Raw genomic sequence first — 22,610 nt, 5'->3', positions numbered from 1 at the left:
GAACATAATGGCTTAATAATGTACTAGTAACTATATATTTTTAGTATGATTAATTAAAATATAAACACCATAGGTACCAGTGGCTTATGACTGTATACTAGCAAATTCAGGAAGCTGAAACATGAGGATAGTTTGGAGCCAAACTTCTCTGAAGCATTGGCAGGAAATTCTGAAAGATCCCTTTTCCACTCAACCAGCAAAACGCTGGACTAGGGGTGTGACTCATTTTCCTACTCTGGGCAAACAAGTCAAACTGAGAGCACAAGACCTTGAGTTCAAATTTCTGTATCATCCTGAACACACACACACACACACACACACACACACGCACGCACACATGCACACACACACACACACACACACACACAAGAATATTGGATTGTTATTTTTGAGTATATATACATGATAAAGTGTCATTCAGCCACAAAAAGGAATAAAATAATACCATTTAAAGAAAATCATATGGAAATTGAGGCAATCATGTTGGTGAAATAAGCCAGAGTCAAGAAGACAAATAGATATTTTACTTTATAGATGTAGACTAGATTAAATAAGAAAAGAAGTAAAGAAGGAAGGAAAGAAGAATAAATGCAAAAATAAAGAAAATATACATTAAAACAGAGGAGGACTGTGGGGGAAAAAGGACAATCAGGAGGTGGAAGAATGGAGGGGGCATGGGGTCACATGAAATAATAAAGATGGCAAAACTAACTAGTTTGTACAACTTATAAAAATTAAAATATAATTAAATTAAACATAAATAAATTGTAATTATGATATAAATAAAATATAAATTAAAATATAAACTTTTCATTTTAACTCCAGTATTTTTATTTAATGCATTTGTGTTAAATATATTTCAAATAATGACATGAATTATGTTGTAGAGGTTTAACCGAGTATGTATAGAAACATTTTTAACTGATATATCTTTTACTATCAAAACACACACACACACACACACACACACACACACCATTATAAGACAAGGTTCTCTCGATTAAAGATATTCATAGAAAACCCAAAGTCACCCTGTGTACATCACCTTTATAATAATAATAAAATAAAAAATCCAAAGGCAGCAAAACTGTAATACAATTGATTCACTTACCAAACATTAATTGAATGAATATAACCCCTGGCAGAAAAAGACATTTTGAGTAAGAAAGCTAAGATCTGCTGTGATTGCAAATTAGTTGATGCACCATGAAAGAAGAAATAGTACTTATTATATGATACTATTGGGAATGAAGAAACATTTTACACAGAGATCATCTCAATTGCAAGTGAGTTTTCAAAAGATTAATACCCTTGGGATATTGAAAAATAAAGCCAGTGAAATAATTATTAAGCACAAAAAGCATGACTGCTGATTTTATTTTTAATACAAAAGACATCAGGTGAATCTTAATGTGGGTTGTAGAGGCCTCATAGAAAAATATACCCTTTAATGTAACAATAAAAAAATCTGAGAGAAATAAACGACAGGTTGACAAAACCACTTACTTCCTCACCTTTGAACTAACCATCTTTGATCAAACATTCTTGGATGAAATACTCTTTACTTTAAATGACATATCTGTTTTATTTAAACAAAGTTAAAGCAGAATAAAAATTTAAGCCAACCAGGAAACTTTAAACTTTAAGTGTAAAAACTTCCATTATAATTGAAAACTCAAGTGATAGCACAACAATTAAACATAAACTAGAGAGCTGTTTTATGTTTTTGTTAGAATGACTTTAATTTGCAATGAGTATTGAAAATTAGTTTATTTACTATGTCAAAGATATTGATCCAGCAGATTTTATTACTGAACTAATTATCCATGTATTAAAGAAAAGTAAAGAATTTTTCAGTGCTCACACCAGGGGCCCATGACTGTAAACCTAGTTTCTTGGGATGCTGAGATCTGAGGCTTGCTGAGGTTTGTCAGCTGAGGGCTGACAAACCTTCAAGACACTTATCTCCAATTAACCAGTAATGACACAAGTGGTCGACCACCAGCCTTGAGTGAAAAGCTATGGAAGAACACAAGTGCAGAATACTATTTTTCAATTTTAGTCTATGTGTAAATATACAAAGTCCAGAGAAATGTTCATAAAATGTAAGAAAAAATTCTTGCATTAGCATTACATTCTTGAGGACAAAAGTGGGTCATGTTATTTATAGTTTAATAGATAGTTGAATCTTAGAAACATATAAATTTTTGTTTGTACAAGTGTTTATCTCAATAACATCAATTCATCTAACTTCAGGATATAGCTTTTGAACACAAGGACACTCTTCTACCTTTACCTGTTGTCTTATAGCATTTGCTACAATCATATCACCAATCATAGCTCCTCATTTGGACTACTTCAAGGACGTTGCTCTTGGTTATGAAAACGTGTGGACTTATTTCTTGAAACTTTGTCTGATCTCAGTATGCTTTGCTACCCGAAGTTAGGACTGAGTGACAGCTCTCAGCCAGTGACTGCTGAGAGTAGTTGTTAAAATACCCCCATTACATTCAGGCGAGACAGGCAGGAACTTTTAGATGTGCACAACAAAATGACTTCCAAAATTTTCTCAAAACGATAAATCACAATGATAGCTGTCCTTTCTTCAGCCTTTATGTTCCTGTTTCCTCTCCCCCTCCCCACACTTGTGACTCATTATTTCTTTCACTATCCTATCAGGCACATTTGATGCGAATCTTTGTCTTGAAGTACTTGTTTTCTACAGAATTCAAATTTAGACAGACTGCCTGAATTCTGATACTCAATATCACGTTTATCTCTTAAAGATCTGCCAGTGGAGAGCTATAATTATTCATGAGCCCTTATCTCAAAACACATAGTAATGAGACAAAACCAAGATGGACCAATATTTTCAGTATTTGAACGCTGATAATTCTGAGACTCAAGTTCTGTTGTATAAATATATTTGCAGCAAGATAAATGTATTTTTTAAAATTTACTTCCCTCTAGGTCATTTTTGTATGCATGTATGTATGTATGTATGTGTGTATGTATGTATCTATGAATCTATGTATCCATCTATCTATCTGTCTGTTGGTCTACCTATCTATCTACCTATGTCAGCACACTTCAAGTACATTCAACTCAACATAGATTTTCGTACTGAGGTCATTATAAATACTCTTAATGGGCATTCATATGTATTTGCTTCTCTGGTCTTTTTCTATGTACTATGGAGTTTGCTCACCTCCACTTGAATCTTAGTAAGTTTTTTTTGATGTTTGGAATAGTAACTCTAGCAGAAGTACTCTTCATAAGTGTGTAGGGGAATTCTTCGTGGAGACATGCATACTTACTACAAAAAGGCCTAGCAGCTAGCTTGTGGAAGAATGGATTCAAGACACAGAGAAGTTTCCCATGATCCACTGGGACAGCCAATCCAGCACACAGTTGCCAGCCATGAAAGGAATTAAATTGGCAAGTTGTTTTGGGGCCTGGTTGGATTTACTCAGAAGACTACCTGGAACAGAAGAAGGCAATAGAACCAAAGCCCTAATAACAGGGAATAAAATATCTATTTAAGCAATAATGTTTTAAAGTAGTTTTTCATGTAGAAAGCCTTATAAATACAGAATTTATGCCTTGAAGGAAATGTTTTATGTTCAAATATACTTGAGAGAATAAATAACACTGAAACACATTCCTTTGAGATTCTGACAATATTTCCACACACAATACCTAAATCAGTATAATTTACCAATTTAAACTGATCAGAAATCTAATTCATACACAGAAAAAGGAACAAGACAAATTTTTCATGACATATATATATCTATAAATCTATTCACTAGATGAATCCATTTAAAGGCTTTCCTCTGCTATCATATCCTGTATAAAAGCAGTGATAAAACATAAATGTATTTTGTAGACTATACTCATACAGTGTTTGGTAATGTTCAATGACATATTATTAAAGATGCATGATTTCATATATATTGCCTGGAAGCCTTATATACGTTGGCAATGTTTTAAAGCATATGTACCCTGAAGACTAAAATGACATGCAAGTTGTTATACCCTGGTGTTCAAATTCACATTATAAATTTCATAGACAAGATATACTTAAATAATAGAAATGTGAAGTAAATATTTCACAAAGTCATAAAATGAAGTGAATATTGCAACATTATTATGGTTATCCATAAGAAGTAATTACTTTATCAGATCACAGTTTTGTTGAAAACAAAAAAAATAATAGCTAACATCCAATGGTCACATAATACATGATTTGTATTTTTCTTAGAATGTTCCTAACCATTAAATGGATCTTGTGAAATAGATGTTACCTTAATAAAAAAAATTTCTACATGATTTTATGTAAGAAGTATAAGAAATAAATGGGAATGCTGAGTATTTTATCTGAAATGTCTCTGAGCATGATTTGAAATACTTTCTTACATTTCACAATATTCTTTTATCTTCACTTACCTTTCCCATAAAAGTAACCATCATTCTCTAATCAGGTAACATGTCTGTGGCTTTTAGCTCTTTGTGTCCTTACCTTGGAAGTTTGTTTCTCAAAAAACAAAATTTCTTATGTATTAACCCCACAAGATAAAGAAATGCCAGCAGAAATTTATAACACAAAATATTTTATTACTAAATGCAAATCCATTAAATAGAAGTGCATTTTGCATATGCAGCCCTAATTACCATTCTGCTTATTGCTTATCAACACCTTTTATATTTCCTCATCATTGTGCTTCACACATTATAGGTTCCTATGAACATCTACTGTTGTTGGCCCTTTGCCTGGAGCACTTTTTTCTCTAGATGCCCATTGTTTGTGTCATTTACGTTGTTCTTGGAATCAGCCTTACCTGATCACCATGCAATACCAAATTATCCTACTAGCATATTCACTCAATCCTGAGACAACTCCTAGAAAAACAGGTAGTAGAAACTTGATGCCAAATAAAATGCTAATAGTTATCCTAATAAGATATCTATCAACTATGGGCTTTTCTATTGATGAACTTCCTAGACTTCACCACTGAAATCACAGGCAACGTTTGTTGTGATTTTTAAATCAATATAATAACTACAAATACTTAGGGAACAAAAACAATCCCTAACTTATTTTAACATGACTAAGTAGTCTGGTTCTTTTCTCTTCTATATTGAACATATTCTTTCGATAATAAAAGTAACATTTCTAGCAAAAATTTAATCAAATCAATTTTATATCTTTTCCCAGGTTCATCATCTAAGTGTTTGTTAGCTTATATGATTTACATGCAAGTTCCTAGGAACATGGTCAATTCAAACACATAGCACATACACTGACACTGACACTCTAGTCATTATCTTAGCCTGAACCACAAGGTCTATGTTTATTCTTGAATAAATCTTATTTGAACAAGGCAAGAGTAGTGATATATAACTCAAGCACTTGGGAGGCTGAAATTAAGGTACCTAGATTATTAATATCAGTCTACCCTGGGCTATATAGGTAGATTCTGTCTCAAGATGCAGTCCAAATACACAAAACATTCTTATTTCCTATGACATGACGATTTTACTGACAATTTTACTGCATGCTACAGATTCGTGAGGTATTATTATATTCTCAACTTCAGATCAAAGATCCCACCTGGACCAGCATCATCATTATATTCTAATTATTTATATTTACTAGGAGACTTATGTACACAAAATTATTCTAAGAATTTATATACAAGTCCATTGGGATAAGTTAGCACACTCACACACGTCAAATTTATTCTCATAATCCATTTCTGTCTTTACATACACATATAATGAGTAACTTCCTGTTTTCTTTATCCTGAATATTTACATTTAAGTGATCATAGCACATGAAATTATAACAAGTAAAATATGAAAAGTATATAAACTCAATTTTAAATTGATGTACTTGCTATTAAAAGGATGTACAAAAACAAATCACACATTTACAAGCCACATGGTTTAAATTTTAAATTAATGATGCATGTAGAAAGGAATTGAATGTTATAGAAAATTGGCTAAAATATTTAAAAACTTGGAGAGGTGTAGTGGTTTATGCTTATATTCACAGCTAGTCAAGAGGTAAAAGATGTGGAAAGTTAACAATGGTTTCAGGACAAGTGGGCAAAAGAAAGAGAGAGTGTCAGAAACAGAGGAAGGAAGGAAGGAAGGAAGGAAGGAAGGAAGGAAGGAAGGAAGAAAGAAAGAAAGGAAGGAAGGAAAGAAGGAAGGAAGGAAGGGAAGGGAAGGAGGGAGGGAGGGAGGGAGGAAGGGAGGGAGGAAGGGAAGGAGGAAAGGAGAGAAGGAGGGAGGGAAGGAAGGAGGGAAGGAGGGAGGGGAGGGGAAGGAAAAGGAAGGGAGGGGAAGGGAACAAGAGAAGAGAAGAAGAAAGGTGAGGGAAGAGAGAGAAGAGAAAAAGTGAGGAGAGGAGAAGAAAGGAGGAGAGAGGAGAAGAGAGGAGGGGAAAGGAGAAGAGGAAGGGAAGGGAAGGGAAGGGAAGGGAAAGGAAAGGAAGGGAAGGGAAGGGAGGCTAGCAAATCCTATTACAATAAGCTGTATATGGTACATACCTGTAGTTACAATATTACAGAAATAGAGAGCATTGTCACATCCTAAGCCCAACCCAAGAAAAAATGAGACCATCTGTGATTTCAGAGAAGAAAACATTTAATTATTTCTATAAGTTTTGAGTTACTGTTAAGTGTTATGTTTTAGGAACTGTCAAAGTGTATTAATAACTTATACTATCTTGGGACATTCTATATAAAAGACAAGTCAACATGACCCTAACTTAGTTTCTCTTGAATGTCAGCTAAGTACTCAATATACGTTATTTACTAAGGACAGTATTACATCAGAAACCTCAATTTTGTGACATTCTGACAGTTTAATATCCCATAAGTCTTAGTGTAATATTCAGTTCCTGTCAATACCATTACATACCCAATATTTCAGTTTCCAAATAAAATTGAGACATTTAATAAATCTTAAATCAATGTGGTTGATTCAAGAAGAAACACTTACTGTCTGTCAATAGATTTGCACTATTTATTAACTGAAAGCTGCTTACTGAATGTCTATTCCAAGTAACAAAACACAAACAGGAAAGGAGAAACAATGATTTTCTGTCTTAAATAAATCTTAGAGCTCACCAGCAAGTTGTCTAGGTGATTTATAGAATTTTAAGTTATACTTCTACTGCTGCCTGAAAGGTCAATGGAGGCAAATCCTTCACTCTTTACATGAAAGCACCATGGTCCACAAAGGACAAGCCAGCAATGGCATAGAAGATAAATATGTGTTTTCATGAGCTGATTTATCTCCGAATAAATAGCTCGCAAGCACAGCACCGAAGTCACACCCCTGTGTCTGAAATTTGAGTACATTGCTCTTTTCACTACACTTGGTCATATTTGAAACACATTAGACTGAGTAATAGTAGGGACAAGTTGTTACCCAGGTAACAGTGCAAATGAGACAAAATCAGACAAGCATAAAACACTAAAAGAAAATTCTAGACCTTCTTGTCTCAGGAATTTCATTTTCTTTTAAGAACTTACTATGCCAAAATTGTCATGTGAATCGTAATAATTTACAATATATTTGTCACATAGAATCATGTTTTTATTATTTGACTGCTCACATACTTTACTGTTCAAGTTTCCCAGTACATATATATATATATATTATTGTAATGTATATATATATATATATATTATTGCACAGAGGGGTTACAGTTAGATGAGTAGGTAATGAGTACATTTCCTATAGAGCATCGTTACCTCCTCCTTTGTTTTTCACCTACCATCCCTTCCCTCCCCACCTCCCCATTTCCTCCCTCCACCCAAGTGGTAAAGTTCATTTTTAACATAGTGTCTTGTACATCTCATTGTTACAATGGGTCAACCTGTATCTCTATTTAAACACTTTTTCCCTTCCTCTGCCCGAATATGAAAAATATATATACAAGATGCAGGGCACCGACATCAAATACAGTGAAATCAGGGGTGATACCATGGGGGAAGAACATAAAAGAGAAACAAAAAATTCACATAGTAGATTTTAAATACTTTAAAAACAATAGCAAGTAGGAATGAAAAAGGTGTGCCCCAATCTTGGGGTTTATTTCACTTAACATCATCCTATTTGGTCATATGTATATTACTTTTGACCTATTCTGCTTGTCCTGGACTTATACTAGTTATTGCAAATAAGGAAAGGCATAGCACCTTTGTTTCTTTGGGCCTAGCTTACTTCACTTAATATAATTTTTCCCAACTTTTTCCATTTCCTAACAATGGGGCGATGTCATTCTTTCTGATGGAGAAATAAAATTCCAGTGTGTGTGTGTGTGTGTGTGTGTGTGTGTATCACATTTTATTGATCCATTCATCTACTGAGGGGCATCTAGGTTGGCTCCATATCTTAGCTATGGTTGAATAATGCTGTGAGAAACATCGTTGTGCTGATAGCCTTGTTTGTGATCGTTTGGGTAAATGCCCAAAAGTAGGATTGCTCAGTCACAGGGGAGCTCTATGTGGAGTCTTTTGAGGAACCTCCAAATGGCTTTCCAAAGTGGTTGAATGAGTTTACATTCCCAACAACAATGCAGTAAAGTTCCCTTTTGGCCAAATTCCCTCCAGCATCTGTTGTTATTAGATTTCTTGATTATAGCCATTCTAACTGGGGTGAGGTGGAATCTCAATGTTGTTTTGATTTGCATTTCTTTTATGGCTAGAGAAGTTGAGCATTTTTTCATGTGTCTATTGGCCATTCTTATTTCCTCTTCAGAAAAGTCTCTCTTTATGTCTTTAGCCCATTTATTTATCAGGGATTTGTTTCTTTGATGATTTGTTGGTAGGTGCTTTAATTTTATGGGTTTTAAGTATATTATAGATATGAGACCCCTTCTGTTGTATGGCTAGTGAAGATCTTCTCCAAATCTGTAGGCTTTCTACTGATCTTTCTAGCTATGTCCTTTGTTATGCACAACCTCTGTCATTTAATGCAATCCCATTTGTCCAACATCTCCTAAGAAAGTGTGGGTGCTATTTGGATATAAGTAGCTGTTTCAGAATCACAGATGCCACTGTGCCATTGTCTTATCATTGGAGCCTTCGATCGAGCTTCCAAACATTTTCTTCTGCATTCTAGACATTTTTAAAATCATTTTCTTCTGCATTTTCTTCTGCATTCTAGACATTTTTAAAATCATTGTTGTTGTTGTTGTTGTTGTTTTGGTCATAGGGCCTGAACTATGAGCCTGGATGCTGTCCCTCAGCTCTTCAGCTCAAGGTGAGCACTCTACCACTTGAGCTACAGCATCACTTCCAGTTTTCTGGTGGTTTATTGGAGTTTAGAGTTTCATGGCCTTTCCTGACCAGGCTGGCTTTGAACAAACCACGATCCTCAGATCTCAGCCTCCTGAGTAGGTAGGTGTGAGCTACCGGCACCTGGCCTTTGTTGTTATTGTAAAGGTAATGTACAGGGTTACAGTTACATAAGTCACGTAATGAGTACATTTGGACCAGCGCCATTTCACCCTCATTTTCCCCCATTTTTTGCATCCTAACCCCTTCCTTTTCACAATCTATATAGTTTGATTTCAACACAGTGTCTAGTATCACTGAAGCATTTGTTCAACTTTTCTCCAACCATTTCTGGGTTCCCCTTACTGTGCCCCTATACATTTTTACATCAAGATAATATTTTTATTCTGCTCTCATTATAAGGCTCATATCTACATAATTAGCTTTTCAGATGTGTTGTGTGTGTGCACGTGTGTGTGTGTGTGTGTGTGTGTGCATGTGTGTCTGTGTGTATTTGTATGACAGGAAAGACAGAGTGATCAAGAGAGAAAGATGTTTTCATTCTCAATTTCTGCCTATGTTTTTGTGTAAGGTTCTCTTCTTCTGTATTGCATAGTGACTGTTATATTCCCAACTTGCTTCTTCTGGTGTGAACGTTAGATTTGTCTCAGTCCTTTCTTTGGGACTGTTTGCTGAAATTTGCCTTAAAATGAATATTTTCTATCAAGGTTTCCTCTTTCATCTGATTTGGAATGAGTGTATAATATATTTTATTTTTAAAAATTTTACTTGGTTTCAATATTTTAAGGGATTCATTTACTAGATGTAACTGGAAAGCACACACATGCTTATGTGCTTATTCAAAATGTTATTGCTGCATAATAAATAGCTGGCAAGTACAGTTCTGAAGTCATACCTCTTGTATTCAAAATAATAATAATTAATAATAATAATAAATAGCTTTTTGCTATCAATGTGACTGAGCGACAAATTGCTCTGCCATTAGAGGATATGTCTGTGAAGAAATCACTGGTGAGTAATGTGGATGAGATAAATATATAAATAAGTAAATAAATAAATGAATGAATGCCTACCTGAATAAACCAAATGGCTGAACTGCCTTTGTAAACTATATAACCTCTGCCTGATTCTCTCTGATATGGACCTGCAATTTTATCCTGTCTTCAGATAGGTTCACACTGGAACATTGGATAGTCTTAGATCTCATGTTTCTTAGCCTTCAGAATAGAAATACACTCACTTCTCCTAAGTGTTAGGCCTTTGCACTTAGACTAAACATTGGCTAATTGGACATCCACCTCATTAACTGTAGGTCTGAGGACTTACTAGCTTCTATTTAATGTCATCCACTTCCTTATAATTATTCTCTCTCTTTTTCTCCAGTCTTTCTCCTTTTCTCCCTCACTATCTTCTTTCCTCCATCTGTTCTCTCTCTCTCTCTTCTTTGCCTCTCTCTGTCTTACTCCTTCTCCTTTCCTTCCTCTCAATCTCTTCCTCCGTCCCTATCTCTCTCTTACCTCTCTTTCTGCTACTATGTAGGAATACAGAGGGGGATGAACATGTGCAAGCCAGAAAGAGAGCCCTCATCAGGAAGTAAACCTACTGGACCCATGATCTCATATTTCTCTAAACCCAAATCTTTTAAAAAATATAGTTATTTTCCTTCATATACTAATTTTATTATAGAAACTTGCAATAACTAAAAATGCATTCATAAGAAATTCATATTGCTTTCAAAATTAAAATATAATTGGACAAACCTTAAATGCCCTTTCAGAGTTTTTCTCAGTTTTATTCTTATGTAGAAATGATTTTCAGAACATTCAAGTTGTAAGCCAAAAAAAAAATCAATATCAATGGAGTGCATAGGCCAGTAGATAGGAGTAATTTTCCTGTATGCCTTAGATTTTGAAAAGAAATTACCTAAAATAACTGATGCAGTAGAGTGTAAAACCATTCAGAAAACTTCACCTGTGCTGACACCAAGAACAGTTATTTTGCAAAATTATTCTAGGATATGGCCTCCATCCCATATAAAAAAAAGAAACAATTTTATAACCCTCTTGGACATAAACATAATTAAATAGAAGAGTGTGAATGTGAAGTGAGAATATTCTTTGTTCCACTTTGGAGATACAGTTAGTGATGTAATTCAGTGAGGTCTAAGCTAGGGAAGGTCATTTGAAGGCTATCATTTTATGAAAATTGTATATGAGAATATATTGTATTAAAGAAAAAAAATGTTCTCTATTGTCCTTGAGAAGGCTAATGGTACATTGTGTTATCTGCTATTACTCCACATGAAATTCATCTCACTTAAAAACGCATAAGTTCTCTTTATGAAAATACTACAGTTATAAAGTTCCGTATACTTCTTTATACTATTATACAATTATTTTGGGAATCTGTTGGAATATCTTGGGATTTGGAGTGTATTCTGACTATTCTCTAATTCTATAATAATTTGAGGTGTCAAAGGACTACTTAGAAATCAATGCAAATAAATTCTATATTTAAATGCAAAATGAAAAGCCATGCTCCCCATTTAGTTTGCAATGAAATAGACTTACATTTCTCATTAAAAATATATATCATATATTAGCATTGTGATATGGAATGGGAACCAGAATTGGTAATTAGATCATAAACTATCTTATTAGAAATTGAAGGAGTTAAAGTATAAAGTATTATAGCATTTTAAGTAAGAGTGTAATCAAATGGAAAGATCAAAAGTCAATTTGTAATTATACTTTTCCTAAATATAGCCAAGAAATAATCAATTTAAAAACAAGAAAAATACACAATAAAAATGATATGGAGAGGACTAGAGCTGGCTGGCAGATTCAGCTTTTCTGGCCATCAGCCTTCAGCACAGTCAACAATTTCAATGCCTAACCATGCATAAAAATCCCTTCTTTTGAGTGAAGAAAATCAGATGGAAATGACAGTATGTGGTTATAGAAAAATAATAATAAAAGCATATTGAAGAGGTTTAGAAAGGCAATTTTTCATTAGCCAGGCCACTTTTTCCTCAACCATGGGTAGCAGGCAATCGTAACCACTTGGTGAAAATAGAAACAATTATTCACACTACTCTCTTCTGGAACTCAGTAGAAGGCCTGGTGCAGGAAAATCCATCAACACACAGACCCTTCTCCATGATTCCATGGGCTCTGTTCCAGGATGGGCTCAATATCTTGCCCTGCTTCTGTAGGAGAAAAGAATCTCTAACCACGGTATGTTACACTCAGCTTCTGGCATGCATTACCTCTGGATAACTACAGGATTCACAGTATCAGAATAAAGGACAGTGGCAAACAAACAATGTCATGGAGTGACAACTTGGAATCCCAAGTATCTTAACACCAGCTTCATCGGCAAAGGGAATCAAACTTCCAGCAGGGACAACCATGGTGTCCCTGATCTTAGGGAATCTCTTAGAACTGTAATGGCAGTGGTCAAGATGTGGTTTTTATTTTTGGTACTGTTTGCAGTTTTTATTATTATTATTATTTTTCTTTCTTTCCATTCATCTATTCCCTTTTGTTACTTGTTTATTTCTGCATACTTAGGGTTGTATATAAGTTTATCTGATTTGGGGAGGGAAAGGGAAATTACAGAAACAGTGGGACAAAGGATGAACCAATTCAACAGTGATACTCACTAGGTATTAGATTGGGAAAAATTATACAACTTGGGGGAGGAGAAGGGTCAAGAAGGGAAAAAGTAGGATAAAATGAGGGAGGGGTAGCACTGTTTAAAAACAGATATACTCATTACCTGGCTTATGTATGTGTAAACCCTCTGTATATCACCTTTACAATAAAATATAAATTTAAAAAATGATGAGAGCAAGAGAAACTCATCTAGATTTCACAACAGACTTACTTGATGTCATAGATAAATCCAGACTATAAAGTGTAGAATCTGTTTATTCAATGTATCAGTACTGATGTATGACCATAAGGATCTAGAACAAAATAAAACATAATAACATCAAATGGACTGAAAATGCTCATTGATTGAATCTAAGAAGATGCAGATCACTATTAATTGTTTGATAAGGTATTTATAATAATTGATTCAAGGAAGTTTGGTAAACGTCAAGAAACTATGGTAGGGGGTGGGGAGAATCAGAAATGAAAGCAAACTGTCCCAGGCCTTTAAAGAATAGTATCACAGGCCAGATGCCAGTGGCCCATGCCTCCTATACAGAAAGCTAAGATCTGAGGACCTTGGTTTGAAGCTAGCCTGGGCAGGAAAGTCTGTGAGAATCTTATGTCCAATAAAGGACTCAAACAAAGCCCAAGACTTGAGTTCAAGCCCCCAGGACTATCAAAACAAAGCGATAGACAGACAGACAGACAGACAGATAGGTAGCCAGTTGAATACTTTTGGGGATCCCTGTTTGTGTCAAAAATGTCATTTCTTCATTAATTGAAGAATGTTATAAAAATAGGAAAATATAAAAGGTTACAGAAAGAAAGATGACAGCACAAGACAGAGGAATTCAAGTAGTGCTGTCCATGGTCATCAAACTCCCACAAAATACTCCTGTGGAGTAGCCATGGGATGGAGGCTTCTTATTGCATCTGGTCTCTGAGATACACTGTATTGACAAACTTATCTCTTTTCCATTGACAGATAGAATCTATGTTAAGCAAAATAAGCCAAGTTCAAAGAACAAAAGTTGCATGCTTTCTTTACAAATATAAAAACATTTGTAATGCAAGCATACACAGGGTCTTATCTCTTTGTTGGCTTACATATGCATTTAACATGTTTATAACTGTGATGGTTGAGGAACTAGTGGAGAAAAGGAAAAGGAAATATAAAAAGATATTGTGTTCCTGTATGAAGTTAAAGAAAAACAAATCATTGAAAGTTGTTGAATAACGGAAAGAGAGTATAAGGATTATGAGAGTGAGAGGATCTTCTTGATGGAAGTATTATTCATGCATGGACAAATTGACAACAAACACTTTAAGCACACACTTAAAGATGATTGACAGGAGGGTAAAAATGAGTTCTGTCTTGCGTATGAGTATTTGTGGGAAGGGAAAGGGTAAATTAGGGTGAGTACAGTCAGTCAAAATACCTAAGTTACACATGTAAAGATGCAAGAGTGAAGCTTTTGAGATAGATTTGGGAAGGGGGCTGATGGGCAGTGATAGAAATGAGTCTGCAGTCTGGGTGCCAGTGACTCACACCTAGAATTCTAGCTACCCAGAAGGCTAAGATCGGAACATCACTGTCTGAAGCCAGTTCTGACAGAAGTCTGTGAGACTCTTGTTTCCAGTCAGCCACCAGAAGTGTCACTGTGGCTCACAGTGTGAGAGGTCTAGTCTCGAGCAAAAGATTTCAGAGACAGCTCCCAGGCCCTGAGGTCAAGCCTCATGCTGATGAAAAAAAGAAGGATGAGTCCGATCAAGGTACATTGTGTCATGTACAATGACACCCCACCCCCAGAAGACTAACATTTCTAATATGGGGAGGAAAAGAATGAAGTAAATTTATTTACAAAAGATATTTGCTTTCTTGCTTTCAGTTTATTTTACGTTTCATTGTTGTTTTTGCTCTTGTTTAGTTGTGTGTTTTGCTTTGTATTTTGAGGCAAGGTCTTACTCTGTTCCCCATATGCCAGTCTGGCCTCTTGCTATATATATATATATAGCCCAAGCCGACCTCAGATTCGTAGCTCCTGCCTTATCCTACTGCGTTCTTCATGTACAGGAATCAATCACCATACTTGAATTTTTAAGAACATTTTAATTATTTTTCATAACTAGTCCAGGTTTCTAATTTAAAAAATATTATGTACCACTTATAACCAACTAAACTTTGCCATCAGGAGCATTACCAATTTATTTCAAGGTAAGACAGTGCTGATGATATACATGGATATCAAAATCATTATGTTGTGGATTTATGGTCAAGTTTCTGGGTTCTCCAGTTATATCCTTATGTAGAATCGCATGACATTAGCATTCAAAATAGGCTTTACTGAGTTTCAGATACAATTTTAATAAATTGGAACTGTAAATCAGATTCTATCTAGTAATATAAATATAGGTGAATTGTACCCTAGCCTGGGCCTTAACTAAAGAGATAACGGGAAATTTGAGGGAAAGAATACAAATATAGAACTATAGCAAGTCATTCTAATGCTAACTTTAATAATGCTCAGTTCAACTTTCATTGTTTCGTCTTTGTTTGTTTTGTTTTGTTTTTCTACCTTCATTTGCTCCAGTGACATTTGTTTGTTCTTGACTTTGTTTTGGCCTGTGTGTCTGGATAAACTCCTGGTGCATGGACATGTGTCTTAGGTTTTGAGGAAGCTCAGTTCTTGATTTTGGCATCAGTTCCTGCATTTATTCAGATCCTCCAGTAGATTCCCAGAAGGGCTTCATTTTCCATCATTTGAAAGTACTTACATCTATTCAGACAAGCCATTCCAGTCAATTACCCAGACATATACATGGAATCTGCCCCTGGTTGGCCTCATAGATTATACCACATGCAAATCCTCTGCTAGTCACAATCCATATTCAGAATCCTGCTTTCACCACAAGACTGGATCTTTGCCCTGGCAACCATCTGTGTGCCTGAGACCTTAGCATTCTCTCAAGTACTGGCAGTTCTGTAACAAATGGTTAATATACCACATTGTCTCTGATCAACAGACAGGAACGTTCCAGCTAATTGTATCGCATCAATGGCATGAATTGAAATTACTTGGATATCCACACAGACCCAAAGCAATTCTGTATTAGCATCACACAATGGAAGTTCAATACCTCAACTGTCTCTTTTCACTGCCCTTCATTTTCTCATAATTCAAAAGTACAGTTGCATCATGACATCTTTATTCCAAATTTATTTCCCAATTAATTCATCTTATATTGCATTTATGATATAAAAGACCAATTAATGTTGACTTTCAGAAATTCACTCATTTCCCTAATTTCTTGCATTTTCCTTTTTTCCTTGTTTTACATTTGTTAAGTAGAACGTATTAAGTGGAATATTATCATAAAACAAAAAAAATTGTATTATTTCTTTCTCTCTCCCTCTCTTTCTATGTACAGGCACCAAATTTTATTAATTAGATCATTGTTAAGCATCATGAGAATAATAAATTAATATAAGAATACATATTATATACCATATAATAAATTAATATATGAAGTAAATGACATACTTTATCATTTGCAATTTTTTGAAGGTCAGAGAATGCATTTTTCCACTTTTATTGCTTTATCAAGGTGGTTTTCAACTTTTGTTCAACATGTTTGTATAGTGTTAAAAAACAAAACAAAACTTTGCTTTAGGTGCTCCAGATTTTGCTCTATAGTCTTCAACATGTCCCATAGTTTTGATCAACATGTTTTTGTGCCTACGTTTGTAATGAGACATGCCATGTTAGTCCTTAATTGACGTATATTGTTTCACTCTTGTCCAAATAAAAAACATTTTACCACCTCCAATCAAACACATTGTGAAGTTTATCATATAGAATCCCCCCAAAGTAGCCTTATTTGAAATATTGTGAATGACCTCTTCTTTGTATGGAGGCCTTGAATCACATAAAGCAGATATTGCTGAAATCTGAGATATGTGTAATTTCATTCTGCTCCCTGTGCTATGAAATATAGAAGCACTGGTGTCATGAAATCGAAGAAGGATAAAAATGAAGGTCTTTACTGATAGAAGCATGTGCAGTTTATATTAGATTAAGAGGGATGGAAACAGATCTGTAGGTTTTGAAGTACATGAAAAACTACAGTAGCACTGGAGATACTGGCAGGTCAGGGGTGTAAATGGAAATAACTACTTTAGGGACAAACTGTTCAAGACTCATATTGAGAACCTGTGTGTCGCATATTTCCAGAAAATCAATTTATTTTCAGTAACTTGGGAGAGCTATGGTTTATGAAATATAGTTATAGTTCAACTGTCAGCACAAAGCAAGATTTCAAAGTGAGTTCACCAGTGGTATTTTGCTCCTTTAGGAGAAAAATACACTAAATATTTTACTTCACGATGAACTTTACAGCTTTCTACCTGAAGACATTCCACAAAATGTTTTGGGGGATGTGTTCATTTTCTATGTAAATTAGAACAATTTGAACCCAGATGTCAATACATTCACCTGATAGGAAGAGCCCCCAGGGAACCTGTCAAACCAAAAGTATATTTAGACAAAGTATGATACAAACAGTTTGTTGTCATTGACAAATTAGTTAAAGAAAAGATCTGCCAGTTGATCCAATCTGAAGATAGCACAGGGTTTTAATAATTTAGTATTAAATATCCATATGGATTAATATCTCCTTAAAATAAATGATAGTTAATTTTACAACTTCCAGGAACAGTTTCCTTGATATTTTATAGAGCACAGTGTTAATTGCAAATATTGGGCAAACCTTATTTACTGAGATATTGAAAGGGAGTATTCAGTTCCTAGAAATGTATATTCTTTATAATGATTAAACAAATGCCAGTTGATATTAAATAAATCCATTATTCACTCTGTAATCACTTCTTAATGTGAGAACATATGATTTTATATCATCTACTGAATGTATAGGAACCTTCAATTTATGCAGTGTGCTTCCAAAAACCTTATTATTAGTAAAAAGGGTTTATATTTCACATGTTGATGGGTGAATAGTTTTCTCATTACACAAATAACACTAATCAAATAGAATTTTATTGACATCTCAGAATGTTATTGTCTTAGTTTTCTCTCAAGACAAAACTTGACATATTCATTTATCTAAATTCTTGGATCTTAAGAAAATTACAATCTAAACTATTATATAAGAATGATGTTGGAAGGGGAGCTGTGGTTCAAGTGGTAGGGTAGAAGCCTTTGGTTTAAGAAGTTCAAATCTGATCAATATACTCTTGTATTTTTGTTTGGACTTTCATCTTTAGCAGAAATTGCTTCTTCAGAGAATTGTCTCTATCAGACATAAGTAAAAATGTTTCTCAGAAGTCAGAGGTGGTAAATATCTTGCAGAATTAAATACCTGCTTTCAGTCCTGTGTTCAAAAGCTTGTAACCTATATTTGAAGCTTATCTTGGCTAGAAGTACAGTGCCGTGTCTTTAATATCTATAGTCAAAACAACATATGTATGGTTGCTGCTATAGATTTCATTCTAAATATAGACCACAGCAAATACTTTTGTATTGAAAAGAGGGAAAAAAGGCATAAGGAGTGAAGGAAGGAAAGAAAGAGGGAGGGAATGCTTTGAATATACTAATAATTTGTTTTTATACATATTCTTATTTTCCCAAATAGGTAAATATTGAAGATCTAATGACCATTAGTTATTATCAATAAGCTTGCTTAAACATTCTTAGAAAAGTTAGTAGACTTGATTCTCCTCTCAGCAATAGAATATCTTAAAACAATAATGTACTAAAAAGCAGATAATGAAGAGCCACAAAAGGAAAAATGTGTATCTAAATAATGATATCTGGTATTAAATTATTAAAAGTTAAAAAATTAGTGAAAATTGACATATAAGAAAAAATTGAACAAGTGGAAAAATGCCTAAAGAATATTCAACAATTCTATATCAGAGATTATTTTTGAAGATAACAAAAGAAATAACCTTGAAATTAAGGAAAACCAAAAGCTGGATGTCAGAATTTTCATTGCCATATAAAAATAAATCCGCGGGGCTAGAAAGGTGCTCAGTGGTGGAGTGCTTGCCTTGCATGCCTGAGGCCCTGGGTTTGATTCCTCAGCACCACATAAGCAAAAAAGAAAAAAGCCAGAAGTGGCGCTGTGGCTCAAGTTGTAGAGCACTAGCCTTGAGCTGAAGAGCTGAGGGACAGCACCCAGGCCCAGAGTTCAGGCCCCAAGACCGGACCCAAAAAAAAAAATCTGCTTATCAACAAATATATGGAGATGCAGTAATTGATTTCAGATGGCTTTAAAATAAATTTCAGATTGATTTTAAATAAACTATTCTAGATTTCACAGATAAATGAATTAGAATGCAAATAATAGATTATTTTTATTTTTAGCTTAAATCACCTCATTTTGTTCATATTTGAAACAAGAATTCAGGAAAAGTGAAGATGAGGTGAAGCTCCTGATTTTAAAGTAAACTTGTCTTTATGGGAGGGAACATACTGTGGAAGTTTTGTAATGTGTCATTTTGTTTAATATAGCCAAATCTACTTTTTTCCCCCTCTATATTTTTCAACTTAAAATTAGCTCCAAGAAAAATCTGCATACGATTTTACAGGAAGATGTCTGGCAATATTTTTTATGCTCTGAAAGTCATTCTTGGTTAGAAGGAGAGGGGGAGAAAAATAGATGCAGGGTAAGAATCGACCTTCCTATACTTTCCTACTTCAACATCTGCAACTTTGAATTCCTATCACTTCTGACCAGTCCTCATGCTCAACCACCAGTTTTGAAACCAGTTCCCCACATCTGCCTAGGAGCTTATGCTTGAATTCACAAAACTAGCAAACTGCCATCATCCCTCTCCTGTCTGAGAGTGCTATAGCACTTTGGGTGTCCTCTGAAAGCTACAACATGTTCTTTTGCATCAAAGATGATCAGTAACAATTCTCTGTTTTTGCATAATAAATTTCCAATTATTTTTCCTATAATGTGTGTAATGTGTTTTGTTGTGATTGTTTTTATTTCTCAAGACACATTGAAATTCCTGATTGAAATCTAGTCTACATAGACTCATTCATTGAAAGGATCATGCAATGTGAAAACTCATATGTAGAGATTCATAAGCATTTTCAGTACATCTTGCATATGATAAAAATTATAATAGACTAGTTAGGCAAATAACAGCATATGCCATATATATATATATATATATATATATATGCTGTTTGACCTACAGACATCTATTCATATACTATCACAGATTATATACCCACTTAGACCTTCTCCAAGGGAAAAATCTAAATTATAACAAAAAAAGAGTGGGTGAACACATTCATGATATTCAATGTTCATACATTTAAATGGAGCAAGATATGTTGAAGAGATAGCTGGGGTTGGGAAAGATGGGGAGAATCATGAACTGAGTGACACTGATCAAGATTCATTATACACACAGACTGACATGTTGAATTGAAACCCCTTTGTACAACTACTTAAACATAATTTAAAAAATTAAAATAACACAAATTAAAAACATATAAAAATGAAAAAATACTACACTGCTCTATGGACCAAATTATGAAAATGATGTACATCATTCTGTTTGTCCTGATATTGGTACTCAGGCCTTACAATTTGAAAATCATAAGACATGTGGAATCTGCTTCAGCAAAACCAGCATACAGTAAGAAGGAAGAACCTAATTGAAGGAGACACTGATACAAAGAGAGCGTGAAGGCTACAGCAATCACCAGTCCATGACACATACAGAATCTGCAGGGTGAGAAACTGAAGAGACTGCATTCTCCTGAAAGTGAAGAAGTTCATCAATCGTGCTGTCCTACTGCATTTGTCAAGGCGGATTTTCACAGTCCATTTGACTTCACATTTCACGGGTCTGTCTTCTAGGGAAAGCATTATGTTCATTACCTACTTCTAAAACCAACTTCAAGGAGCTTGTGCTCTCAGAGACTCTGCAGTGTTCATGCTAGAATATATTATTATCTTCTTGTTTAACCACTCATATCAGATTATTTTCCTTTTCCTGGTGGCAGGAGTAAGCAGCTGCTTGTGTCATCCTCTGGTCTCTTTTTGTGTATAGGTCCTATATATCAGAATGCTTTATCACGTAGTTAAGAATATGTGCCTTTAAAGGTTGGAATTGTGTTTGTCAGTAAGCCAAGGTTGTAATTTAACTTCCTCAAAGTATATACGTAATGATCAAAGAAATTGGTACTTACTGGTACAAGGGAAGTCTAATTCTTCGGCTTTCATTATTTCTTTCAGGTCAGATAGGTCCCAAGAAAAGGGTTTAATAGATATTCGAAGTATAGAAGTATAGGTGTCAGAATAGAAGTCAATTCACTCTGGCCCCTAAAATCTTGGTTGATTGCAAGAAATATAGTTAAAAGAGAATGATTTTTCATAAAAGTTTAGCACCCACATTATTAGTTACTGAACAGTGTTTAACAGTGTTCTAATGATTCTTAACTTTGTCCCTATTGTGGTAGGAGATTTGAGTCCCCTTCATTTGTCTTGTGAAGGTCCTCTGCTTGCTTTGCATGACCAAATCCAGATGATAGATATTGAATTATCTATGACAATCTTATAAAAATCATCTAATATGTCCAATTATTATAATATCTATTTTTATGATAGAATCCTGTTCCAACCATCAAGGAAGGAAGTTTCTTACAGACATATGCTATAACTATTTTCTTACTGCTAAAAAGGATTTTTAATTTTCTGTTTCAGACTCTGTCATGATCCTTGAGATTCTACACTTCTTTATTTTTATTTTTTAAAATAGTGAGGGTGATACACAGAGTGGTTATAGATACCCAAGCCAAATAATGAGTGTATTTTTTTGAACAGTATTATTTATCCCTCATTTTCTCCCAGGTTTTTTTTTCCCTTCAGACCCTACATACCCCCAAGTTGTATGGTTCATTTCCAGCATAATGTCTAGTGAGTATCACTAATGAATTGGATCATATTTTGTCCCACCATTTCTGTGTTCCCCCTTCCCCTCACTAAATCATTTAAACTTGTATATAAGACAAAGGCTACAGAAATAAAAAGTAATGACAAAGAGGATGGAAAAAAGAAAAAAACACAAACAATATAATAATCATAATCATAATAGCAATAAACCCTTGTTTCATTTCTTAGTATTTATTTCAATAACCATCATTTTATATAATCATATGAACATAGCTATTGTGCCCTTGTGATCCTCTCCTAAGCATATCCTCCTTGTTCTCACTGTGTGAATGTCTAGGGTCCTGTTTAATCATACCCAAGTTTAATTTTTTGTCTTTTACTCTCTATTGGGTTTATTTGTAGATTTATCAGCATATTTTAACTATTACAAATGAGGGAAACCATACAAACTTATATGTCTTTGAGTCTGGCTTACTTTGTTTAATATGTTTTTAAAAAATTCTTTCAAGTTCCTTGTCAATGGGCCATTGTCATTCCCTCTGATGGAAGTATAGAATTCGATTGTGTATATGTACCACATTTTCTTTTTTTTTTTTTTTCTTTTATTTTATTTGTGATCATACTGTACAGAGGGGTTACAATTGCATGGGCAGGATAATGCGTACATTTCTTACCAAGCATTGCAGCCTCCTCCTTTGTT

Source organism: Dipodomys ordii, unplaced genomic scaffold (genome assembly GCF_000151885.1).
Source record: "Dipodomys ordii isolate 6190 unplaced genomic scaffold, Dord_2.0 Scaffold21, whole genome shotgun sequence".
In the NCBI taxonomy this organism is placed as follows: Eukaryota; Metazoa; Chordata; class Mammalia; order Rodentia; family Heteromyidae; genus Dipodomys; species Dipodomys ordii.
Note: the sequence above shows the minus strand (reverse complement) of the source record.